This window comes from Aulostomus chinensis, chromosome 9 (assembly GCF_037954235.1).
Source record: "Aulostomus chinensis isolate RoL2024-O1b breed Wild chromosome 9, RoL_Achi_v1.0, whole genome shotgun sequence".
NCBI classification, from domain to species: Eukaryota; Metazoa; Chordata; class Actinopteri; order Syngnathiformes; family Aulostomidae; genus Aulostomus; species Aulostomus chinensis.
Genome location: NC_141328.1, coordinates 2,341,724 through 2,369,158, shown reverse-complemented (window position 1 = coordinate 2,369,158; position 27,435 = coordinate 2,341,724). Strand labels below are relative to the sequence as shown.

The 27,435-nt window shown below is 47.2% G+C and overlaps 1 long non-coding RNA gene across 1 annotated transcript; it reads right to left on the bottom strand.

The window, feature by feature from the left end:
• Positions 1–6,560: 6,560 nt before the first annotated feature.
• LOC147255390 (uncharacterized) lies at positions 6,561–20,413 on the bottom strand. Its single transcript, XR_015117702.1, has 4 exons — positions 20,182–20,413; positions 9,002–9,305; positions 7,816–8,791; positions 6,561–7,146 (listed from the first exon to the last, which is right to left on the bottom strand). It is a non-coding gene; the product is annotated as an uncharacterized LOC147255390 (long non-coding RNA).
• Between the last annotated feature and the right edge of the window lie 7,022 nt (positions 20,414–27,435).

Sequence of the window (27,435 nt, the reverse complement as noted above, 5' to 3'; positions counted from 1 at the left end):
CCTGCTCCTCGTGGCTCTCGTCCAATCAGCTGCTTCCTGCCCTCTCCCTCTCCCACCTGTGTCTTGTTGTGCGATCAGGTGAGTGTGTCGTCCAGGTTTCTGCTCAGCCTGGATTCTCTTTGTGTTCTCCACTATTTCCAGATTTCTGTAGTTGACTTTTATTTCCTAAATTCAAGCCTAAGCCTTGAGCTCTTCTCCTCGCCTCTGTGGATTCCCCAACGCGAGCATCCATCACGAAAGAGTGGCTGGGTTGTCATTACAATACTGAAAGCATGCAGACATGGACTCCTGGTTTAACTCCTCGTCTGAGGGGGAACCTGCTGGCCTGCCACCGCCAGAGGCAGCGGAGACAAAACCGCCAGCCTAAAGACGTCGAGCGTTCACGCTAATGAAGACTGAACCACTGCGAACGCTTTCAGAAGACAATGTTACGGAACAGCAGCTTTATGTCCGATGCAGTTTCTCATCCAGGATAAAAAAAAAAAAGAAACGCGAGGAAGAAGGAAAGTTCAGAAACAGACAAGATCGTAAACCCTACTGACGTAGTACAGATGCAGTTTTACGAGGAAAGAATTTGCTTTGTAGTAGAAAAGTTCAAGAATCCCTTAAATTGGAGGAGAGAGACATGAAGCTGAGGATGAGGAGGCCTGTAGTTGAGCTGGCCTCTACCCCACATGAGCGTTTAAAGGGGAATTCCCTCATTTTCCAAAATGAATCCAGTCTTCTTCTACTCTTGATTTGTGGTAGTTACCCTCGTCTCACCTTTCAACTCACGCCGCTCACTCTCTCGCCTCCTCCTACTTCATGACGTTCCTCTTCCTTTTCCCGTGATGAACTCTTTTCACCCGCTCTCCCCAGCTTTGTTCTCAAATCGTCTCTCCATCTCTCAGTCTTTTCACTCATGATCCAAACTGTAACCTCTCACTTTTACATCCCACGTTCTTCTTTCTTTGCCTCCATCTCTTTCCACTTTCAGCTTTACCTCTCTTGACCCACATCTCTCTCTCTCTCTCATTTCTTCCTCGTGATTTTATACCTTCTCTCCCTCAGTTTCACCCCATTCACCCCTCCTGCACCTCGTCTTTCAGTCTCCGTCCACCCACCAATTTATTTTGGACTTTAGACTTTTTTTATAAACATTTCCATAAGATCGAGTTGTCTCGCGGTTGGAGACGGTTTCACGCACCTTAACTGGGCTGTAAAAACTAAAGTGAGGATTGTGTGTGTGTGTGTGTGTGTGTGTGTGTGTGTGTTTCTGACACCGGGTCGTGTACTCAGTGTGTGTATTTGCATGTTTCTAGTATGAGCCAGGTTTTTAACAGTTCGTTGCTGAGGTAACTGACAGGAATTTCAAAAACGAGGAGGAAACTGCTGTGGAAGTTTGGGATGTTCGGAAAGGGTGTGTGTGTGTGTGCATGTGTGTGTGTGTGTGTGTGTGTGTGTGTGTGTGTGTGTGTGTGTAGAGAGAGAGGAAGAGGTGTATATTTTTGTGGGAACACCTCATCCCGCTCCTAGTTACCCTGACTGGAAAAGATAACACAAGGCTGGATTCCCCTTCTCCCAGCTGGAAACTAGCACATGTGTGTCGGGGTGTGTACATGGTGTGTGTGAAACAATTCTAGTGTCACTTCACTTTGCAGGCATATAAATAATACACAGTAGTGTTTCAATTTCACAATCTTTGGTTGCGACACTCCAACAATTAAAGCCCTGCTCAGTATGTTTGTCCGATTTTTAGTTGAAACTGTCGTCAAACAGGCTGCAGCCTCAAATCTAAGACAGATTTCAAAACTAACACGGTTTTTGAGTCTCGGAATGCCTGAAGACGCATCACATGACCACTTCCATGGATGGAAATGAGACACACCAGTAGGGAGAGCCGTGTCCTTGCATCCATCCGTCCATCTTCAACCTCTGAAGAAGAGTCATGGAGGCAGCAAACCCACTTCTGCTGCTTGTATCTCTGTTCTGGTTCTGTCCATCACGACCGGGTCTCCTGACCTCAGGTGAACGGACGAGGGCTGACCTGGAGGTCCGGAGCTTTCCCTTCTGGTTCAGCTGACGCTCCATAGTCTAGTCACTCAAGACCAGGACCCCACGACACATGAAGTGATGCCCACCCAACTGCAGCCCCAACAACCACACCTAAGCTTCTAAATCCATGAAGACTGCAGGCCAAACCCCACCAGAAACAAGTCAGGCCTCCTGTCAAGAGCCCACACCAGCTGTCAGAGATGGGGGCCCCTCTTCTACACGCGATACTTTGTAACCACGTCAACCTGTTCTGACGTTTACGGGTTAACCCTCCCAACACTGACGCAACGCTGGAGAGAAAAAACCGTAGCCTTCATGACCGGTGGAGGCAATGCTGAGCCCAGGATACCACGTGACGCCAGGAGGAGTTTGCTACCGTGTATTCAAGAGGCTTGTTTATAAGCTCAAGTACTTTGTGTACTCGTACAACTATTACTTGCTTGCTAGAAACTCCTGTTTCAGAGGAATGTGTTTTTATTCTTTGGAGAGCAGACGGATGGTCAGAGGTTTCCTCACGATGCTGCTCACCGTGTGAATTCATGGTGGCTGAGATGAGATGATCAAGGCTGAGAGAGAAAAGCTCCACAGAGAAATGGAGAAATGCAGGGAGAGGCAGAAAGAATGGAATTTGAACATCCATGTGTTTAAGAGAAAAGAGAGACTGATGAATAGAGAGAGAGCGAGAGAGACAGAGAGAAAGAGAGAGAGAGGGATTTTCCCGTCTCTTTCTGTCTCGTGGTGTTTTATTGGCCACATGTGGTTAGGATGACAGATCAGCCACCACAACTACACACTGACAAAGTGTGTTTGTGTGTGTGTGTGTGTGTGTGTGTGTGTGTGTGTGTGTGTGTGTGTGTAGCTGTGGTTGTGTGTCATTTTGCAGAGTCTGATTTGAGATGACGGCTGGATTACACGGTAAAAGTGTTTGTTTGTGTATTTGTGCAGTTTCTCTCTATACTCTATTTTACAAAATGCGTGTGTGTGTGTGTGTGTGTGTGTGTGTGTGTGTGTGTGTGTGTGTGTGTGTGTTTAGTTCAGGTTGGGGTTAAGGTGTAAATTGAGGTTAGGAGAAGGTAAGGGAAATCACTCCAATGTCCTAACAAGGATAGCTGTGCAAACCTATGTGAGTGTGTGTGTGTGTGTGTGTGTGTGTGTGTGTGAGTGTGAGAGAGAGAGAGAGAGAGAGAGAGAGAGAGAGATTGTTCTGTAATTGTGTTTGAGTGACCAAAACCTTTTCATGCTATGCCCGTGCGCTTTACAATTTCCACTCTGGTTCTAACCACCAAACTTGAAACATGGAAATGTGTGTGTGTGTGTGTGTGTGTGTGTGTGTGTGTGTGTGTGTGTGTGTGTGTGTGTGTGTGTGTGTGTGTGTGTGGATACTTGACTGTGCACCCTTTTATGTTATTAAACCTATTTCCATGTGGTGGTCTAATTGTCTCAGCATCTGCTCGTGTCACAGAAGGTTTGCGTCATGTGTCAGAACGACTCGTCTCTTCTCACGCCGTTTGTTGCGCGTAGATCTGCAGGCCGTGATCCCTGAGCGGCGCAGCACACGCGTCACTGCTGGTTTCCGACTGAGGTGCTGCTCGCTCTCTGGCCCGGCACCCGTGCTGTTTAAATAGCTAAAGAACTTGTGAGTCCTTGGCGTGCTGGTCTCAGAAACGGGTGAGGTCAGACACATTATTGGCGCATTCTCAGCTTGATCAACCAAAACCAGGTAGAAAGATGAGGGATGCATCAAGTGGTTTTCAGATAGGATGGGATGTGACTCAGCTCGCCGCCGAGTCAGCTTCTATGAATGCAGGTCGGCGGGGATACGGTCTGTGTAGCTTCGAGACATGCAGAGACGCTAAGCTGTTACATGGTAGCATCCTTGAGGAGAAGAGACTAAAACAGGAGGGATACTGATACAGGTGCTGATACTCAGATGAGTCACATCAGGACACAACGATGAAAGGAGCAGTAACACTACATATACTGTATGTGCTGTAGTACAAAACCTGTGTCCCTGCTGCTTCTGCTCACCATTAATATCTTTTGTCTATGTCCTGCTTTGCCGAAAAGCGCTTTTCTAGTATTCATGAAGAGATGTTTTGACCTCACAAAGACATTTTTCCCTCCTGCTTTGCTTCTTTAGGACTCCTGGATACAGAGAGAGCCAGCCACGTAGGTATGTAGCTGGAAGCTACTGGAGACTGCTAACGACAGCACGGTGCAAACACGTCTGTTTACAACCTCGTTTACCATCCTCGCCATCTTCATCAAGCGCTTTGCTCTTTTTCCTGTTGTTTTTTTTTTTTGGGGACGTTTTTCTGCTGTGGCTGTTGTTAGCGTCAGTCCCCTGTAGCTTCAAGCTAAAATACGTGCCTGGCTCTTTCTGACTCACAAAGAAGTAATGCAGGAGTTTCCCGGCCGCTACGCCATCACCTCCAGCTTCCACGGCACCGGCGCGCACATCACGCAGCCTGACTGGATTTGCCAACACTCCACCAGGTTTCCTTACGTTCTCCTCAAGAGTTTAGGCCCCACATCAGAATCATATTTAAAGCATTTCATATTGATGCTCGTGTCATTATAAGGTCACTGAGATGTCAGTGATTTAGGGTTCCTGCTTTTTCCTTCACTTCCTGTACAATGTTGTTCCCTAAATATGCCACTGGTGGACACGATGGTTAAACCTCCAAACGTGTCTGAGGCTCCGAACCTCGGCCATCGTCCACAGTGCAGCCCTGCCTGCCTCAGATGTGGTCAGGAGGAGGTTTCTCACTCTTTTCCCTCTCTGCTGCCAAGCTCTCTTCCACCCCCACTACTTCCTGTTTCCTGTCTCTGCAGGAAGTAGCTCTCTTCCTTGGATGCCATCATTTCCTGTCAGAAGGGCTGTTGGGGACAGGAATGAAGGGGAGGTTTACTCTTGCAGCAGCCTCTAATAACGCTGCCAGAAACAGGAGCTGACGCAGGTTTTATCCCGATATTTTTAACCTACTTAAAAAGTACATGACACAAAAAGAAGTCAAGAAAACTTAAAAGAAGTTCAGTTGAAGGAAGGTCAAACTGTGAGCAGAAAACATCAGACTGAGGTCAAGGACAATAACAGAAGGGTCATTCCGGCCTCTGTGTTGGAATCAAACTGTGGGATCCAAATGTTCCCTTTTGGGAGGAAGTGGAATTGTGCTTTTGCCGAGTGTAACCTGGTGATAGTCGGGCTATTTTCACAACTGACAGGAAAGAGAACATCAGAGTCGACCCTAAATGAGGCTTTGAACAGACACCAGGGTCTGACAGATAAATCTGGCACGCCATTTATATTCATATTCCTTTTCTCCTCATCCTGCTCCTCACCTCCACTGCTCCTCCGGGCCTTTTCATCTTCTCCTTCCACATTTCAGCTTTCTCTCAACAGTGTCGCCGTCAATGTATTTTAGTGCCCAGTTTGATGAGAAGGCAACCACCTACAGTGCTGCAGCTGGAAGCTTTATTGGACCGCTGGTTTGATTCCCCGTGTTCATGCTCATGTCTGGTATCCAGTCGCTGTGCAGTGTTTGCAGTCTCGTTGAGCCTCTCGCTCGCTGTTTTTAAGACACAGAAACGCGTGTTCGGGTAGAAGAACGCATGCATTTATCTTCAGCTGGATTGATGGCCGATCTGATTTCAAGCCTTTAACTGAAAACCTGTAAGGTTTCAGATGGAGGAACCGGATGTTATTTCCAGGTTAATTCCTGCACCACTCGATTTCGTATCATGTCTGGGACGGTTTTCTGAGGGCAGGAGTGAGAGGCTGCAATCTCCAAGTTCACCACTAGATGTCATCAGATCCTTCATACGGTCCTGTAACAGAAAGAAGAGCCACACAATATTGAACTGGAAACCTTAAGATTTGGTGACTCATTAAAAGGTGAAGAACTACAATTTTGACAAAGGTTTTATGAGCTGGCAAGGAAATTCACAGTTGCTAACCATAGCGCCGTGTGTGGAGAAAGACCTCTTGTGTTTGTTTGCTTGGCTAAAGGTCCACTACGGACTGGGAACGCTTGACTGATAATGACTCCACAAAAGTCCACAAAAGCTTAAATATGGACAAGAAGTCAGATTGAGTAACACATCTCCTACAGCCTGCTTTCTGTCTCCTGTTTTTCTCTTTCCTATCATCTCTCTTGCTCTCCCTCCTCCCTCTCTTTAGTAGGAGCCAAGGTGTGGGTGTTAAACCTCTGAGGTCTGCTGGTTTGGTGGCCTTGGCTTTGAAGGGCTTGTGGGTTGCGGGTTCAGATCCCGGGCAAGCTTGACCGCAAACCTTGACTGGTAGAACCCATCTATCACTGTGGAAACAGTCAAACCAGCCAATCAACGAGCCAGAATCTGAGTCAGCAAGAATCCAGAGAAAAAGTTTATTTCTATTCTAGTCATTTTCTCAAACTGTAAGGGCTCACTTTTCTACTTTTATCCCTTCTTCTAAAATGTATTGTTCTTGAAGCGTGACAGAGTGAGATGAAAATAAAAAAGCAAAACATGCAAAAAGATGTCGAAATAAGAACTTGCATGGAAACGTGGGAAACCCTGCAAGAAGCCACCAAATGACACAAGATAAGGAAACTAAAGAGAGAAGCAATAATTTGTCAAAAACAGTGGAAACAGAGACACCGGTTGTGTAAGAAAGCGAAAGAAAAACGAATACATCAGAAAATGTTTTAAATGTTGGCTTCATCTTCTGTTTACAAGGTTATAAACACTTTATGTAAGGATTGGGTCATTTTTTTTATTGTTTCACAACACAAAAAGACAGGGGTTCACACGTTCACCCTGTTCCTCGGCTTCATGGGAGTTTCCCAGACACTCAAACGCTCGCTGCGTCCAGAGGATCCAATACAGTTCATCTTCCAATCAGAAGACAGATGTCGATATCTGCACACGTGATGATTGAAAGTTCTCATCAGGTCGGAGCATCAGAACCGCAGCAGACTCGCCTCTGGTTGGCGAGTGAGTTAGAGAACGCGGCTCAGAGTGGACGTGGTGTCTCGTCATGTGACTCGCTGCGTCTTCAACAACGGTTCACTCCCGCTGTGTCTGCGTGTCCAGAAATCCCACAGGTTCACACAGTCAGTTCATTTTAACCCCCTGAACAAACACACACAAACACACACCACATAATTATATAACGTTGTGTTTCACTGAGGGCAGAAATAAAAAAAATTAAAAATCCTCTGTAAACGCAAGGTATTGAAAAAGCCCTGAAACAAACTTTCAAAGAGTGGAGAAAAAATGGGGGGTTGGACGTTTCAAATTGTCTTTTACTTCTATTTTGCATTTGTGCATTTCTGAGCGTTTCTTCATTCAGTTCGATAAACGTGTTCTGTCCGGTTTTCTTGTGATCGGCTCTGAAGCTGCTCAGTCAACGGTTACCAAGCAGATCAGCACCGTCAGCCTCCCAGCACCATTACACAGGACCTACCCCCGGTATGGGGGGGGGGGAGTGGGGGGGCGTCCATTTAAAATTAGCAGCAAATTGTGTTTTTCTCTCCACCTCGCTGGGTGTTGCGTCTCCGATTGCCGTCCAAGAGTTCTCATATCTTCTAGTTAACTCAGCCCACTTCTGGTTCAAGCCCCACCCATATCCTTTAAGCCCCACCCATATCCTTTAAGCCCCACCCATTCTGTGTACAGATACACTTTTATATGTTTTTACGACCCACTGCTAGTTTTTTTGGTTCTGCACTGGAAAAACAAAAAGACTTCCTTTCTCTGAAAAGGCGTTTTAATGTTGTGATGTGCGGTCTCATCGCTCACCTGAAGCTGGGGTGTTGAATAATGAAGAATATTTAGCTGGAACTCTGGGCTGTTTGCTCCTTCTCTTTCCTCCAAAATACACCAAACATTTAAGATGGGATTCAAATGTTTAAAAGAAAAAAAAAAAACGTGGGAAAAGCGGAGCAAGCGAGAGACAAACGAGACCCAAATGTGAGACAGATGAGGACATTTTTAGCGACTGCAGGCTCCCTGCGGTCTGCAGCATCTATTTCTAAACCTGTGACAAAAGTACCCATGCTATTTGAGGATGAACGTCTCCAAAACTTTCTGTTATAATTCAGGCTATTTATCTTTCTGGCTCCCCTGGCTTCCCTAAATCTACATGCGTGTCTAAACACCGGGTTTATGAGAAAAGCACTGATGTGGCAATCTCCTAAAATTAAATGGAATTTCAGCCCCTTTTTATATATTTCTCTGTTGTTGGTTTTGTCCATGGCGTTGTCATTATAACAGGCACTGACGCCACGTGGGTGTGTGTGTGTGGCGTGGTGACCCAGCATGACGCTGTAGTAAGCATCGCACATGGCTGCCAGCAGACACAGAGACAAAGAGTGTGGGAAAGTGAAAAAAGACACAAAAAAAGACACAAAAAAATGTAGAGGAGTGGAAAGATAGAGCAAGAACGGTGACGGTAGCAGGGAAATCAGAAGAACAAGAGGAGAGAGAGAGAGACGAGCAAAACCATCAGTGAGCGATCAAAGACAAAAAAAAAAAAGGGTGAGAAGATTCTGGAAGCATTTTCTACTCTGTGTTTTGTTTTTCAAGCACCACCGTCACCGTCAGTCAAAGGGACGGGGGGGGATTTCTTGACTCCAGCGATGACAGACATGTTTCTCGGTGATCACTTCTGTGCACTGCATGGCACTGAACACGTCTCCAAAGTCTTAGGGTCCCTGAAACTCTGAAATCCTCTAATCTTGCCTTGTCACTCCAATTGAAACAAAAGAGAGCAGATCTGAAACACAAGCAAGAGAAGACAAAGAAATGTGCATGAATTAACCCCCTGAACGGAGCTCATGGAGAATAATAATAGCTTCCTCCCTTTGTCCCAGAGCCACAGTGGTCATAATTTAATTTTCAATTAAACATTCACAGTGAGTCCCTCTGTTGCTCTGCTTGAGAGCGACTGTACAGCAGGACAAATGTCTGCAGTGGACGTATTTACCTTTGCCATTTTTCTTGGCGTGCAGTCTTCAAATTCAGCATTTCTAAAGCAGAGCGTGAAAGCATCCATGGGGCGATGATTATTGGAACCGGTTCCACAGTGGGTCTATTTGAGGCCAGCAGATCTTTGTGAGAGACGGCAGCTCTCACTGGCCTCAACATCAGCACCAAAAACCCAAAGACACGTTGGTCGGGGCGCAACCAACACCAACACAGGTGACCAGTGACCCGAATGAAGTGGTGGAAAATGTTGCATGTCTTGGGAGCTCCGTTAACAGCGATGGAGACTTGGATAGAGAGCTGGGCTGCAGAGTGGGAAAAGATTCAACCGCATTCAGTCAGCTTGGCAAGTTCTGGAGATGTTAGTCTCTCCCCCTCAAAACAAAGATTTGGTTCTACAACTGCAGTTTACAAAAAATCCCACAGGCAGCTTCACTACCATCCAAGTTGCCTCCAGCAACCTCCATCATTCAGGCATCCACTGAGCCTGCTGGGAAATGGAGGAACACTTCTGCCCAGCAGACTCGCCGATGGAACCCAGCCCAGGTGGACAGGACGCCAAAATTGAACCAGGGACAGACGATGGACCGGGACCTCCAGGCAAAGTTCCTAAAACTCATCTAGCCTCTAGGCTCAGATTGCTATTACTACCACCAAGGAGATCACGTGATCACGGCGTCTGACTGGTATCACAAAAATAAATTTGATTTTTTTAATTTTCAAATTTGGTGCTCCTGAGCAACACACTGGCAGAAGATCTGGATTTGGTCCCCGAGAGACTCTCAGGTCCACTGACTAAGGAGGACACGGGCATCAAACAGCATCCCTCTGATCCGTGCCTGCTTGTGCTCTCCAAGAGTCCTCCAGATTGATTGAATGTTAGCAAGATGTTTCAAAAACGAATGGACAGATTTAGATGAGATTTGGTTGAAAGATGGGTAACATGTCACGGAACTAGTGGTTACGCTTTGAAAAGGATCTGGATCGAATTGTAGATCCTGGATCCTGAAGAGGGTTCTTGGCCGTTGGCGGGACGTAGCTATTAGTGGTAACCTCCTTGGCGGAGGTTGTGTTTTCTAGTTATCCATCAGAGTGATTCTGGTAAGGATCCCTGCAGACACGACATGTGTCTTACACGAACCAGAGGTCTGAAACAGGAAGTCTCACTGTCACACCTGCTGGCGGGGCAGCACAGCACAGCTTAGTGATTCCTCACTGATTCAGCCATAAAGTGCAGGGTGTGTTTGTGCACTTCAAAAATAGTGGCAACAAATTGGTGTGACTGTAGGTGATGCTTTCATTTGATGCCCAATTTGTGTCTACTTTGGCTCCACATGGATGAAAAATTTTCGTAGAGTGCCTTGCAGACCATCTGACCAGGGCGACAAACCCTATACCCTAAACCCTAAACCCTAACCCTAAACCTAAACCCTAACCCTAACCCTAACCCTAAACCTAAACCCTAACCCTAACCCTAAACCCTAACCCTAACCCTAAACACTAACCCTAAACCCTAACCCTAACCCTCAACCCTAACCCTAAACACTAACCCTAAACCCTAACCCTAACCCTCAACCCTAACCCTAACCCTAACCCTAAACACTAACCCTAAACCCTAACCCTAACCCTAAACCTAAACCCTAACCCTAACCCTAACCCTAAACACTAACCCTAAACCCTAACCCTAACCCTAACCCTAAACACTAACCCTAAACCCTAAACCCTAACCCTAAACCCTAACCCTAACCCTGAACCCTAACCCTAAACCCTAAACACTAAACCCTGCCACTGCTAGTCTGAGAGTATTTTGTGCTGTTTGGAGAGAAGAGAGATCTGTGTTGACCTGAGATAATCCAACCTTCACACACACACACACACACACACACACACACACACACACACACACACACACACACACACACACACACACATACACACCTGTCTGTCTGACAATGTTGTCACACAAAAATCTGAGCCTCTCAGTGACAACCTTAAACTGCTAACCTTACCCCTCTCACCTTAACCCTCTAACCCTAATCTTAACCCTCTAACCCTAACCTTAACCCTCTAACCCTAATCTTAACCCTCTAACCCTAATCTTAACCCTCTAACCCTAATCTTAACCCTCTAACCCTAACCTTAACCCTCTAACCCTAATCTTAACCCTCTAACCCTAACCTTAACCCTCTAACCCTAATCTTAACCCTCTAACCCTAACCTTAACCCTCTAACCCTAACCTTAACCCTCTAACCCTAACTTTAACCCTCTCACCCTAACCTTAACCCTCTAACCCTAACTTTAACCCTCTCACCCTAACTTTAACCCTCTAACCCTAACCTTAACCCTCTAACCCTAACTTTAACCCTCTAACCCTAATCTTAACCCTCTCACCCTAACCTTAACCCTCTCACCCTAACTTTAACCCTCTCACCCTAACCTTAACCCTCTAACCCTCTAACCTAAGCATTGATGTGGAACTGATGTGTGTTGCCGATCAAGCCTCCTCACTCTACACTGGACCGACTCCAGCAGTCTCTGCTCTTCATCTTGACCAAAAAACATGAGAGTGCAACGCTGGAGATGCGTACAAGCACAGAGACGTTGGACCAGCAGCAAGAGAACGTCATCTAGCCAGGGCTTAATTAGGCTGGAGAGGGTGGTAATTACCTGAAACCAATAGACTTGTGAGTAACAGTCTCGTACAGTAGTTGTGATCTTTGGACGGACTTCATCTCTTAAGTTTTCATTTGGACTGTGCATACATGATTATATAGTATGTAAATGAAACATGCTGAGTCAGACAGAAGGAGTGAGATGAGAAGCAGAAAACAAACAGCGACATGGAGACAGAGTGACCATCTTTTTTTGGTCTTTCGTCTTATTGTTTGTCTCCTCCGTTCAGTTTTCCCCTTCTCAGGTTTCCCCCTCACTATGTTTCCCAACATATCATTGGCGTCGGTGTCGGAGTGTGTGTGTGTCTGGAGCCATGGGATGAAGTGTGTGGTTACCCGCTGGTGTGACCAGGGACAAAGGGGCACCTCGCTCTCTCTCTCTCTCTCTCTGCCGGCTCATGGCTCTCTCACTCTGTCATTTCAGGCTGCCTCTGTCCCTCCCTCCCTTTCTCTCTCTCTCTCTCTCTCTCGCGCTCTCTGTATAATAAGTAATAATGGAGATGTCGTCTGTTCTCAGTCCTGTGAAAGCTGCCTTGTCTGAAATCTGTCAAGAATTAATTCCACCACGATCTCATTAACATATTTTCTTTTACCCCGTCATTATTTCAGTCGGGTTTGAAGACGGCAGCAAAAATGATTAAAGCATTCACACCAAAAACAGAGTAAATATTCACATCACTGCGTTTGCCCCTCGTGAAAGGCGGTCGATCGTGAGTGGGGGTCTGCAGGCGTGCTCTCAGGTAGGGGGTACTTCTGCAGCTGCTGTACTTCTACGAGGTGTTTAGACATCAATCCGTGGTCATTTTATCTAGATGACACTACACTGAGCCGCTAGCAGCATGCTAGTTAGCCTAGCTGTCCTTGTCTCACATCTTTGACCTCTCTTCACGCCTCCAGAGACACTTGAGTCAGTGGCAAACCTGAGGAGGACTCTCGCACGCAAGCGTGTTCTCAGCCAACCAGCAACCAGCCGCAGACCTGCTCAAATACTCAGAGAGCTCTAAACGCGTCATTCGCCATGTGAATTGAGTGTGTTTGCGTCAGTCGCGCCGCCTGAACACACACAAGTCTTCATCTTCGCTTTGACCTGTGCAGTTGAATGAGCAAAACTCTCCAGAGGTGTTTCGGTGGGACGGAGTCGAATACCCGCCCACCAAAGAAATGATCATACTTGTTTGTTTACTTGTGTGATATATTTGGAACATTTTGCCCTCAGACATCCATCTTATTGGTCAGATCAGCTGTTTTATAATCCCCAGCTGCTGCAGAGGGATACAGTTGCAGCCTGTGTGGAACTACGAGGAGCAACTACAGTTACAACAGCTTAATAACAGCACACAACGTTTTGGGTGGAGTAAATCTGCCTTTCAGATGCATCGCCTCACCATTGATTACATCCATGACTGCCACTGCTGGTCTGAGACTGCATCGCCCCCCCCTACCCCCCCCCCCCTTTCCCCTGCTGTTAAACCGGCCTCCTCTCCCATGAACCAGTCTGCCATCCAGTCCCCCATCAAGCTGGCTTGCTCTCCCTGCCTCCCCTCCCATGAATCAGTCTACCATCCAGTCCCCCATCAAGCTGGCTTGCTCTCCCTGCCTCCCCTTCCATGAACCAGTCTACCATCCAGTCCCCCATCAAGCTGGCTTGCTCTCCCTGCCTCCCCTCCCATGAACCAGTCTACCATCCAGTCCCCCATCAAGCTGGCTTGCTCTCCCTGCCTCCCCTCCCATGAACCAGTCTACCATCCAGTCCCCCATCAAGCTGGCTTGCTCTCCCTGCCTCCCCTACCAGAAGCTTCCTTCTTCAGTTGTTGTTAACATTTCCATGTTTCCTCCATTCTGTGTTATAAACTGTTTTCTTGTCTGTAACAACATCTCCTGTCCGTCTGTCCCTCCTGGTGAGGGATCCTCCTCCCCTCCTCACCCTGAGGTTTCTCCCATTTTTCCCTGTTAAAGGTTTTCTATGGAGTTTCTCCTCAGTCGATGTGAGGCTCTGAGGGCCGAGGATGTTGTTATGATGCCATGAAGCCTGGAGACCAACTGGTGGTGGAAATGGGCTACAAATAAAATTGCCTTGCCTCGCCTGTTGAGGTGGCGAGGGGGACGGTGCGTTCTGGTTGTGTTCTGGTTGGACCACATGAACCTTCCTTCGTTTCAAGGACTGATGGACATTGCTGACAGACTTTTGGATCATCAATGCTATGCAGGCTGCAGAAATTGTTGTGATTTTATTTCATCTCTGCTTGTTTCTTTTTTTGTTGAGGCGTATCCGTGTATTACTCCATAGAATCCTACTGCAGTGGAAGTGGATCATCCAAATAGGAAAATCCCATAATTTAGTTAAAACATTTACTCTGAGCAGCAGGTGCTCGACTCTCTAATCCAGATTAGCAGAAACCTGCATGTAGCAGCAGCCAGACGTCGGAGGCTACAACAGGTACAACAGCCAGTTAGTGGTTTGATGTAGAGGCAGGATCCGACCCACAACAACTACAAAACACAAACTTACAGTAGTCAGGAGTACTCTGTGGATATTTTGAACAGTTGTTTGCAGTAGTAAGAGGCTCAAACATGTGCGCTGCTGATCACAGTAAAGAATATTGAGAGCTCCTTGGAGGAGGAGGAGAGGGAGTCTTTTTAAAGCTCCTCTTTCAGGAGGCGGATCTCAAGTCTGGCTTTGGTTTCTGGTTGGGTGAGAGTGATTTGTTGCTCTGCCAGACAAGTCTGTACTTCTGCTCTTTGGGTTTGACTTATAGGCATCAGCATCTTTGTTTGGCAAAGAACGCTTCCAGGCTCTTTTTGGGCGCCTGTGTGGCAACAAGCACTGGCTCCACCCTCTTCCTCAATAACAGGGCTGAAGTCCAGAATAAATGTTTCTACTGCATGATGAGGAACTGGCTCGCGTGGATCCTGGACCATCGTCTCCTGCAACACCTTCAGGCCTCTGGAGGGTTGTTCTGTTTTTTTAATTTAAAAAATTTTTTTATTCCTGTTAATAAAACCAGGAACCGCGTCTGCGTCGTCTCCTGTGCGGGCTTCACCGGGATCGCGGGGAGGAGACAGACTTCCCTCTTGAGCCTTAAGTGCCTCACTAAAAGCCTTCAGGATCAGTTTTTGAGGTTTTAACTCCAGCAACCTTCCAAGTACAAGCATCACACACCGTCTTTCCAAACCCTCCAGCCTCGACTAAACCTCCGAGTCATCATGTATGAAGCCACAGGCCGAACGTCTGGAAGCGTCAAGGGTCAGTGGCTTTGAGGAGCTCCAAGGTTTATGGACGGTCATGGGTTTGATCACAGGGTGGATTTCTGCGTGATACGGGAGCCAGTTTAGAGAGGTCCAGGTCAAGCTGCAGGACAGAAGGTTGCAGGTTTGAAACGTTTCGGTGTAATTCCTGATCGGAGAACATGTTCATTGAAGAAACGCGATCAAAAAACACTCCCAGGAACTCCAGCAGCAGAATCCCTCATGTTGGTGTTGATCCGGTTCACGAGTTGAAATGTTCAAACACACATTTCTGTGTATCACATGCTCAGAAAACCAATAACGTCTATCACAATCTCCCGGTGCATGTGCTCATTTCTTGGCAGCGATGAAAATACATTTTACGTCTGTCTTCCTTTTCCTTAGAACCAGATTTGATGTGTGTGTGTGTGTGTGTGTGTGTGTGTGTGTGTGTGTGTGTGTGTGTGTGTGTGTGTGTGTGTGTGTGTGTGTGTGAGAAATTTCCTGTTTTCAGCGGAGCTGTGTTATACCCTTAAGGGTCCAAGCGTACAGCAGGAGGAAGCAGTAGTAAGCAGCACTGACGTCAGGGCGATGTTGATCAACGGCCGTGCGAGGGGTCACGGTCAAGGTCGAGGTGTCCCACACGTACCAGCACACAAAGACGCTGCTGAAACCTAATTACATCATCCCTGAAGAGAATATTCTAATCATAGTTAATAAGATAGCGAGGATGTTGAAAATCATCTGTGTCCTTTCACACACATTCCATATTCCACTTCACCCAAAACTGACAATATTGTCTTTCTGTAGTCACCCTCAGAGAACATTCTCTCCCTCATGACTGAAGCGAAAGTTGACCATTTTCTAAAAATGAGAGGATCAATAATAAAGCCATAAAATGTCTCCATCCCGGCCGTCAGGGGGACTCTACGTGTGCTCGGTGGACGTCACAGCGTGGAGTTCTGAAAACGACTCGGCGATCAACACCTCAGGACGCTGCTGAATGATCTCAGACCAGCAGAATCGGAGTCGGCTTGTGGTCTCACTCTGTTTTATGACCAGAAGAACGCTGGTCTCCATTCATGCACCCTCTTTTCCTGCAGTGTTTTGTGGACGAAACAAACCTCCCCCACTCTTCCACTGGAATGAGGAGGAGCAGATCATGACTGAACTTTCATTTGTGGGGGGGATTCTCCTTTTATCGTCTTTTATTTATCACGATCAAACATTGAGAGGCAGCAGTCCGGCTGCAGAAAATTTCGTTTACACAATCGACCTCTTCAGAGCTCGCATTCTTTTGTTGGCCTCACTGTGTTCAGGTTGTGCCACCAGGAACGTAGCTTGCCGCCTGCCAGCTAGCGCTGTTCCTGAGTCCATCTTCTAAAATCAGCATTTTAATCCAGGAGGTCAGAGCTGAGAGTCTGAGGTCAGAGGTCCATAATCAGGAAGGGAAATGGGTCCAGAAACCAAACACCAGCGAGAGACGCAACCAAGCAGGAAGTTGACAGGAAGTGAGAAACTATTAAAAACCAACCACGGATGACAGCCAGAGGAAGGAGGACAGAAAGGGTTGAGGACAAAATCCGAAATGATTTTCCATCGTATTTCACAACAGAATCACGTAACCTGACAACTGCTTGACTTTGCTGAACACTTTTGTCATGCGGTGCAGTGTCTCTCAGCAGTGTGTGCGCGCTGCGATGTTGTGTCTCCTGGGTGAGATGTGGTTCTGAATGTGTGGTATGCCGCTTCTCCTGGCTTCAGACAGGGAGCAGTAAAAACTTGGATCCTTCTTCAAGCTTTTATGGCCAGAACAGGAATTCAGCGGAGGCCAAATAGGAGCAGCTGCAGACAAATATCCATCAGGTGTTTCACGCTGCTCCACCCATCACTGGGCTTGTGCTGTTGGATGGCGGTCACGTACGAGCCTCTGGGCTTTAAAGAACTTCCTGAGAATTTCTGCTGCTGAGCCCTATTTGATCCAGAACAGCGACGGGACTGAAGACAATGTCGGAACGCACCATGAACTGCAGGAACTCAGAACTTGGACTGATGCTCCAGAACTGAGTGAGCCTTAGCAGCAAGTTTCTGCAGCCCCTTTGCTTGTTTGGTTTATTAAAGGGATTCAGAACCAAGTTATCACAGTTTCTCTAGAAAATATTAACAGCTGACCAACACACAACCGGTCTAGGCTCACAGACTGAGAGGCTGATCTTTGGGTCGAACCAGGGACCCTCTGTTTTCCAGACAGCTGAGGAATCACTGTCAGCAAGCTGTGAAGATCTGGGTAGGATGCTGAGGGATTGTGGGTATTGTAGTTGGACTAATACGATGCAGATAAGATTTCAAGCTCAGAAATTGAATTATTGCTGGCAAATCCAGAGCATTCATTTACTTCAGGTGGCGAGGCACTGACTGATTTCTCCAGTGAGAGAAACGTGTAAAGACGTCACTTCTCTGTTTGACCACAATCCCTCACGTTAGGATGGCGTCTGAAACATTTTTTTGAGTATCGCTTTTGTCCCTTGTCTTTTAACATGGAGGTGTATTTTGTTGACGTTTTTTTTAACAGTTTTGTTTACGCTAAAACATTCCGTGTCCACATTATTTCGTTTTTTTTTTGAGAAATCACAAATCTGTGGAGGAACGTTGGAAGGCGCAGTGGAGAAAGTTTGGTGACAGATTTCATGACCATTGAGGGAGGACAACGCAGTGATGTAAACTGTTGCCGGCTCGAAGCACATGCGGATTTTGGTTTTCCCAGGATACATTTTAGTTATAAAAGTTTTAAAATGCAGACGGCCGCTGCAGCGCCACCGTCTGGACTACTGACCTACTGCGCCTGCTGAAGAGGCTTGGAATCGGATCTGTGTGGTTTGGGGAGTGCACTGGTTTATTGTGTTTCTTTTGTGTTTGATTTTTTGGTGTATTAATCACCCCCTACAGACGAGAGGGTTAGGTGAAGTGATACAGAGCAACAGCACATCAGCAGCTGCTTCCCCCATGAAGACAAAGCATGAAGTAGGAAAATAGAAAGCCTCATCTGTCACACAGTCCAGAAGAAGGAAATTTATGTTTGGAGAGGAAAAGCGGGTCTTTCAGTGGGCCAGAATCTTCCTGGTGGCTGAGATGTTTTCACTCCTCCAGCCCAGATGACTTAAACACAGTTTGGTTTGGACAGCGGATGGTTTGCTATGAAGTCTAAGTCTTTAAAGTTAATTAAACTAGTATTTTTCTCAAGTTTGGTCCCATCTGAAGACCGGGGTTAGAAGCCATAAGAGCTTCTAGAAAGGTCCAGGTTTTTATTGGTGCTTTGCTGAAGCCAAGAGATCCAGCAGACCACAGTGTGACCTGGACACTTGGCAGGCGAGTCCGTCCAAACTGTATTTGAAACTGTAGATGGTCCCTGCAGTTTGTTTCTCTCTGAACCAGCACCAGGATTTTATTTCTCGTTTGATCTGTTGTCTTAATTAAAAACACCGCGCGCCAAATTTCTCAAATCTGTTTGTTTTATTAATGCTCCTCGCTTAAATTCAGCTCAGCGAAACGGTAGCAATAACTTTGAATTTCTCCAGCTGGCGATTCCAGTGAACACAAGCCAAAAATGACACCGCGTGTCCAATGTTCTCCTCAGCGACTCGATTTTAATAACATTGATTTTAAGGGTCGTTTGAAACTGAGAGACAGTAAATCATTCTCTCTTTATTTTTATGTGTTTTTGATTGTGCGGAGTGAGCCCACCAGTCTGGCCTGCAGCAGAACTGTTGGCCTTACTGCAGGTTACGAATCCGACTCTTGAACATCCAACACTTGAGCCTGAAGGAGCTCAAACGTGGAGAAAGGAAGGCGGTGAAATTTGGTGTTTTTTTACAAGTAGGTGACCTCCACTCTGTCGGAGCTTCACCTCCACGGATGTTTTGTCAAAGCAACCGTCCCTCCCCTCCTGAGCTGAGACCTGCCCTGACACCCAGGTCGCTGCTCTCGTGCCTAAACCTGAACCGCAGCACTGGCGCGTCACCGTATCTTCTTCACGGTCTCGCTCAGCTGTGTGTGAGAGCGAAACTTCAGCCAAAACAAGAGGAAACAAAACTCAACTTTTCAAAAAAACGATGTCATCGAAGAATGTATTTGGTTCTTCCTCTACCCGTACAGCCCCCCCCCCCCCCCCAACACGCCTGATGAAAATCAGCTTTGTGGGTTTAAGAAAATTCTGCTAACAGCAGCGATGGCGCTCCTCCTTGGTGGAGGTGATGGAGGTCAACAAAAATCCTTCAAACATCAAAACCCTGAATTTCTCATTAAAAAGTCAAAATAACTGAAAATATCAAGGTTTTTTTGTACGTTGACACACAACCTCACTGAGGAGAACGCGGTAAAGACTAAACTTCGTTGTGGTTATGGGAGCTGAGACGGGAAAACAATGCTGGGATTGTTTTGTCCAAGTGTCAAAGGTCAAATACAGCTGAGATGGTAGAAGGGGGGAAGAGTAGGAAACAGAGGAAGTAGTGGAGATAAAGAGGGGAAGAATTCAGACCTCCTGTTCTCAGCTCTAAACATCCTACTGGAGGGACCTGGGACCCCCCCCAGCCCTCCTGGGACCCCCTGACCTCCCCGGCCTCCCCTCAGATCTATAAAGTACAACAGCTGCTTCATGTTGCTTCACACACAAGGAAAAAAACTGCATCGTTGCGTCAGATAACTCCATGACACACTGATGCTGGCTGGTTGTTACATGGTGTGTGTGTGTGTGTGTGTGTGTGTGTGTGTGTGTGTGTGTGTGTGTGTGTGTGTGTGTGTGTGTGTGTGTGTAACCTCAGTAAAAGAGGAGAGAGACAATACATTAGCCTCCACGAAATTCACCACAAGCATCAGCTGATCTCCTCTGGTGGGTTGGATGTTGTAATGGCAGGCTGTAACCAGCAGATGGCAGCAGAAGAGCATCTGTCTCCTCCAGCAGACACACAAGTGGCAGAGGAAAGACAGGCACCCTGCTGAGAGCCTCTGTCCCTCTCTCATCTGTCTCACCCTACTGCTGCTATCTGTCTAACCTTACTGCTCTTATCTGTCTCACTCTTATCTGTCTCACCCTACTGCTGATGTGTCTCACTCCTATCTGTCTCATCCTACTGCTCTTATCCACTCTCATCTTTCTCACCCAACTGCTCTCATCTGTCTCACCCTGCTGTTCTTATCTGTCTCACTATTTTCAGTCTCACTCTACTCCTGCTATCCGTCTCACTGCCGGTGTCTGTCTCACTCTATTGAGGACGGTAAAGTACTCACGGCTGGTGAGGAAGTTTCCTGCAGGTCGTGTCCGTGTATTTGTACTGTGATTGTCACGTCTGGGCTTCTTGTGAATTCTTCGTGTTTGCTCAAACTGCGTCGGCGTCATTCAGCACCAACGCGCCGGCGCCTCCAGCTCCAATGACATCTACACTTCTCCCTGGAACTGCCCTGAAAACGGCGACTGCAATGTCAGACACACGACCTTGAAGGACCCTCCAGGTTGTTGCTGTGTTTGTGTTCAGGAGGTTTTAGCAGCAGCTCGCATCAGCCTGAACACAACGACTGACTGTGTGTGCAGCCTCCGTGTCACAGACATTACCTCACTGATGCGCTGTGATGTCATCGCATCCCTCTCCCTCCCTGACGCCTTTCTCTCTCTCTCAGCTCTGCCTCTTTACTCACCTCTTCTTTTCTTCTCTCTGCAACCATCTCGTCCAAGTATAAATCACACATAACTCACACAAACACATTCTTTCTGCTTTATTTCCAACGGATACAGAAAATGAAAAGGGGAGTGTGAAGCCGCATACAAAAATACAAGAATGTGCATAAAGTGTCATCAACAATATTTGACCTAGATGAGGCCTGCGTGTGTGCGTGCAGGGGCAGGAGGAAGCCCCAGCCTATCTGTTCCCACCACTCGTTCAACTGCATACTCTAAGCTCCTTCATGCTAACAACACCCGTTTCTACATGCAGACCTACGTTACGTTAATCCACATCTACGATCACGCACACATATTCCATCTCCAAAGTCTGCCTCATCTCAGAATCTTTCTAAAAACGTGTTTTAAACTGAGTCAGTGCTCGGCTCTGACGTTGCAGTTTTTCCTTAACGCCTTCACAGTCAGAACTTGACGTTGTTCGTCAGCGGTTGAACGACACACAGGCAGGTTGCGTCATCGTTACAAATCACTGTTGGGAATTAAAGATGTTTTATGACGTGTGGATGCGATGGTTCAGGTCCGGTTACATCAAGGTACAGAATCACATGGTTAAGGTCGGGAAACTCATGGTTTAGATTCAAACCAGCACTTCTGTTGAGGTTAGGGGACCATGGTGGTTTTCTAAACACTGGCTTGACTCACCGCTGGCAGCGGGGAGCAGACAGCGGTCTCCTGCTGCAACGCCTGTCCAAACAGCAGCCTCCAGTTATGGGCGGAGACAGGAAGTGATCACCAGAGGTCCAGATCTCCAGGGACCCCTCCGCTGCTGTTCATGGATGGCCGCCACCTCACACTCCACCGTCCTGGTCACCACATCCACCGCTGCCAGTCTGGTCCTGGTCCTGCAGCGAGGGGTTCCTGCTGGCCCACCATCACCACCGACGCGCCACTGGGCAGCTTCCAGATGTGCAGGGGATCAGGGCCCTCAGGGAGATTTGGCTGAACAAGTCAAGGTCCGGCATCAAGAACAGTCGGGTGAGTCGTTCCAGTTTGAAGTGTGAACACTTGGTCCCGTCAATGCTGGGGGAGGCTGAGAGTCTCGGATGCTCTCAGAGTCTCTGGGCTGGATGTGGGACGAGGCGCTCAAACTCGACCGCCAGTCTAGTTTGAGATCCGTTCATGTAGGAAAATGGAGTTGAGACTGGGAGGGAGGAAGTCTCTCCATTCCACGTCACTACACATCGCAGAGTCGATATTTTGTCCCACCATTACCAATATCTATAGATCATATTTAGATGTGCAAACGTTTATTTTTGCGGAGGGGGGGTCAAGTCAGTTTGGAGCGTCAAATCATATCAAGTCTTACTTGCACTTGAAACAAAATGTCTGAGCCCCTCCGTCTTTGCAGAACTGCTGCAGCAGCGTAGACGGAGAGTCAACAGACTTTTCAAGTCCGGCCACAAACTCCTGACTGGATTAAGATGTCGACTGTTGTTTTGAAGCCATAAACCCTGTGTGCTTCTGGCTTCATGCTCAAGGTCTCACTGGAGAACAAATCTAACAAGTAGCTGATTTTTTGGCAAAGGGCATCCGCGCTCCCTCCAGGATTTCCCGCTGCATTCATTTGATCCTCAGCTCTGTCAGGCTGTCCAGCGTCCGCTGTCGAGACACGCCGTCTCCGTGTGACGCTCCCAGCACCGAGCTCAGCGCTCCAAACTTTCAATTTCACTCTAATCAGACAATTCAACAAACTCTCCAGGTGACCTCAGAGTTCCCCTCTGACAGCCAAGCCAACACCGGGCAGGGAATTCATTCCAGGAGGTGTTTTTGTGTTCAGAAATCATCACTCAAGATCAATTGCCATGGTTCTAATATTGAGCGATGATTTTTTCACCTTTGTAATTTGAATATGCATTTGTCTGCTTCATATTCAGCCACACTGAAACTCCAGCAGACTCACAGAGCACTTCTGTTTTTGCTCTCATTGTTCAGGAGTTCAAGTGAAAAACCTTTTGTCTCACACAAAAAAGATCCTTTCTGACTAATTGTGTTCCGTGTGTTTAATCAGCTTTAGTGAGCCCTTCACCTCCGCCGAGGAAATCCCTCCTCCTGACAGGTGTGGTGCATCAGCACGCTGGGTACACAGCAGGATTACTGCACAGCTGCGTCTTATACTGGCTTGGAAATGATCCTGGAGGCTTTATATGGTAATTTCACGAAGGGCTACAGTATTTATTTTGTGGGGTCAAATGCAAAAAAAACCCCAACCTTCTCCAGACTGAGATGGAGCCACACTTTAGAGCAAACAAGCAAATCAGAGAAAACAGCAGGGGAACTGTAAAGCTCAAAGTTAAGCTGATTAATTAAAACAAGGCAAGAAAGAAAAGACGACCAGCAACAGACCTGAGGACACGGGCATGTTGGCGTGCTGCTGACTAGATTCTCATACCAACATAGAACCACAACTGTCGACGTTGCTGAGCAGCACAGACGCCACTGACATCACTCGTTGTTCTCCGGCCAGAACATTGGAGGCACGGCCGGAAAAGAGTGGAGAGTTCTTGAGAATATGTAAAGTCTGGGCCGTGTCTTGTTCTAGCATGAGCCACAGTGACGGTGGAGGGATACTCTTTACCATGGAGATGTGATGTGCCACCAGTCAGGGGGCTGCAGCGACTCCAGGGCTGCTTGCCTCGGATGACAGTTTCCCAGAGGGAGGAGGCGATTCTGAGTGATGCTTCATTCTAAAACAGGTCGACTTGTTTTCTCTCCTCCTCACCTCAGAAGATGCCTGAGACAGGAGGCAGGGCTCCAGCTCCCAGCCTCCTGTTTAACATGCAACTGAAAGCCTCCAGCGACTCTGCTTCTTAAAACCGTCCACAGCAGCCGGCGCTTCGTTAACGTCCCCGCATATTCACTGATGGGGTTTTTGCTTTTTCTTTGGCCTGAAAAGAAAAATCTGCCGTCAGGAACTACACATGCCTTTTGGTCTTTCAGCATCGTTACACACTCAACCAGTGTGTGTGTGTGTGTGTGTGTGTGTGTGTGTGTGTGTGTGTGTGTGTGTGTGTGTTCCCTGACTGAATGCATCAGGCTCCTTTCAGTCAGGCTTCAGTCTGAGCTTGAAGTAAAATCATCTCCCAATGCAGGAAGTTACATTGAAAAGGTTCTTTTGACTTAAAACAAACATGAATCCCACCGATATTCTCCTCGTTAACTGAGGCGCTGTAGACTCAATGAGACAGAATCCGTCAACAAGTAGAGTATTGGTGGGATTCTACTTGTTGACGGATTCTGTCTCACATTGAATCTACAGCGCCTCATTTGAATCAAACTGACGATGGACCCTTACAGTTAAAGGGGTGGTTTGGTGATTTAGACGCGTGGCCGTCAGTCTGGAGAATCTCGCAGTGCAGCGACAGGAAGCAGAGGAAGGTGCTGCTGTGGTACGAGCGCCAGCACAAGCAAGTCTATGTATCCCTACGCACAGCAGCAGCCATAACCCAGCCAGCGCAACGCAGCACGTGGCAGACACGGCTGCTGTGCTCGGGAACACGGGCGTTGTGTGGTTGAGGAATGGAGTCCAACAGGAAAGTGGGAACACAGAGCACCGAAACTATTACAAGTGCAGAAGAGACATGAAGAGACATCGACCAGCAGGTGATGTCTCAGGTGTTGTGTGACACTCAAACATTTTTCCTACATTTTACAGCAGCAGCTTTAACAAGACGGTCTTATATTTGCGATGTAATAGCAGTCACTGCCAGGCGATGGAGACAAGTTCTCCGCGCTAACCCCTCACACGTAATTAGATCCTCGATGAGAAATTAGATAAACGAACTTGACCAAACGTTGTTTTCATCGGTGCTGGAATTCTCACATCGGAAAAGATTGCTTTTGTTTTTAGAAACAGATTCTTCCTCATCGAGCTCACGTGCTCCCAGTTTTCCATGGAGCTCAAACGCCATGACTGTTGAAGGTGGTGTGTGGGATCTGTGGTCTAAATTCTAGTAATTCACACACAGAAATCCTGATTGATGATGATGATATATACAGTCAGTTCCTGCTTTCTTTTCCTGGTGTGGTTTCTGTGTTTGCCATTGCTCCCCAGCAGGCTGCAACAGCAAAAAGTTGAATCATCATAAACTCCGACAGCAGCGGAGAGCAGCGGTGTGTGTCCACGAGAGCGGCGTGCAGCTGCCCTTCTTTCCTGGCTGCCTATTGTCTGAAAGCACCTGAAATCCTCTGAGACTCTTGAAATGACTCAACCAGAAGCTGCACAAATCCTAAAGAGGAAGGCATGAGGGGTAACTACAGTGTTTGACTGACAAATACTCCCCGGGGAGTTCAGAGCAGAAACACAGCGATGAACTGCATCCCAGCAAGAGGGAGGCAAAATAAAATCTGGGACATGGAACTGACATCACCACTTTAAATGCAAATAGCAGGAGGTGCAGAGTTGTAAAGGTGCATCTCCTGCCTGCCGCTCCTCTCTTGGTTTTAAGATGCTGTGCACCAGGGGACACGTGTCATCGCTGCTGTGGAACGAGGAGGCGCTGGCTGACTGTTGGAGTCTGGAGGTCTTCAGCCCCCTGAACCTCGGTGAACCAGTGAAACCAGTAGGATTCACAGCAGACAGTGACAAGGACCGCTGTCGACGCTCTGAGCCGATTGTGTGTACAGACTCTTAGAACCAGGGGTGAAAGTGACGAGAACCTCCTCCAATTGTGGGCCCCCTGACTGAGAACTACAGGGAGGATGTGTTTTTGTAGTCCAGCAGGAAGTTAGCATGATCGCTCCATTTGATTAGGGTTAGGGTTAGACTTTGACTTTAGTGACTCTTCAACCAGCAACAGATCTGTGGTACTCAACACAACCAGGTATCTTCAGGCTGAAGGCCGAGGACGAGGGGATGTTCAGCTATGCTAACTTAGCTGCAGGGGCGGGGCTTATTCCTGTGGTAGAACTGGACACAGAACCACGATCGCTCTCAGCTGGCGTTTCCATCCGGCTGTTTTTATACCCGTGACAAAAAAATAAGCGGAAACACAAAAAATTGGAATAAATTTCATAAATATGACAAAAAAAAACATTTTCATTCATTTGAATCTGCGCCTTCTTCTTCTTCTTCTTCTTCTTCTTCTTCTTCTTCTTCAGGCGGAAGCATTCGCGACGCCTGCCGCTGCTCACGCCAGCAAACAGCCAATATTTGCAGTCGTGGATGGAAACGTGCACAAATGTGCCTTTTATTTTGCCGGATTTCAGCAAATTCAGTTTCAAATTTGCGAGTCTTTTGGATGGAAACCTGACAACTGCAGTTAACGATTGGCTGAAAGGGAATCAGGGTGTTTTTAAATCAATCAATTAATCAACAAGTTTGTCAATCCCACTGGCAGCAATTAATCAGTTTTTACCAGATAAAACACCAACGCTCGCCACTGTGGTTTCACCTCTTCGTGTTTGATGAAGCAATTTCACGTTTCTTGATATTTTCAAATCATCCAAAGTTGAATTCTTTGCTATGAATTTGAACAAAGTGTTGCAATCAGCAGCTGCGGCTCTGCTTTGTGACCCTGAACGTCACAAATGTCTGATGATGAATCTTGACATGCAGATCATGAGATCAGCATCAGGCAGGATCAGCGCTCTGCACTCAACACCAATCATACGAGATGACAACAGCTTCATTTGCGCTGGTGTCACTGCAGCAGCTGTTGTGCAGCGGCACCAGTATCTTTACATCGTTGAGCTGATGATGCTTGTGTGGTTATAATGATCATCATCCACTCGCCGTCTGATTACCCCACAATTAAAACACCTCTCCATTTTCATCACCCAGTCTTTTCTTCCTCTCGTGGCTTCTTGTAGTCTGCCTCCTCTCCACCTCTCTGCCTCTCATCCCTTCCTCTGCCACCAGGATCTCACCTCACACCTTTATTCCCCCCTCACTTTATTTCTTTTCTCACCTTCCTGTTCTCCTCTGTGTCCATCCTCTCCATCAGTGTGTAGGCATAACCCTGAAGTAATTAAGCTAAGAACCCAGACGGGGGATACGCCTCATAAATAAACAACTGTAAGTGATATTAAACTACCGGGGAGCGCGCTGGCAGGGGAAACACGCCGTCAGGAGTTTAGAAATGCTGAACTAGATTTCTGACTTCCTGCTAAATGTCTCCGTGGCAGGTGACGGTCCGATGATGCTGCGATTACTGGGACTGCAGAGGGAACGGATCTTCGTGTGCATCAGAAATCTGGAAAAAAAACAACAAGTTTTGTGTCACTTAATAAAGAGGAGAAAAATCCAAAGAGGTGGAGGGAGGGAGGGAGGGAGGGAGGGAGGGAGACAGCACTGAAGCTGTCTGTGGTGCATTTCTATTAAAATGTGACTGGTGCGTGTGCATGTGTGCGTGTGCATGTGTGTGTGTGCGCGCTGTGTTCCTCTAGCAGTGATGGGGGAATGCTTGCTGCAGGTCCTGGTCTGGTTCTTGGTCCTAGTGGACCAGCAAACAGCAGGTGGAAGGCTGAGTGGTTCTGGTGAGGAACTGGGGTCAGAGTTCAGACTGGATTACAAGCATGACGTAATTTTAGAAACGTTTTGAGGAAACCAGGTTGTGATGTCACAGGAGTTTTAGTTTTGGATGTTTACATTCATTAGTTTTCCCTCAGCTGTCATTCTCAACAGTTGTGTATTCTGTCTTATATTTGGCTGAAACTGGTTTTCTTGTTGCTGTTTTATTTTGAAATGTTGTCCTTACTTCCTGCCTGTTTCCCTCCTTGTCTGCGCTCTCACCTGTGCCTCGTCAGCCTCACCTCTCGTCCTCTCACCTGTTGTTGATTGGCTCAGTTTGCTTTGCTCAGCTGAGTCC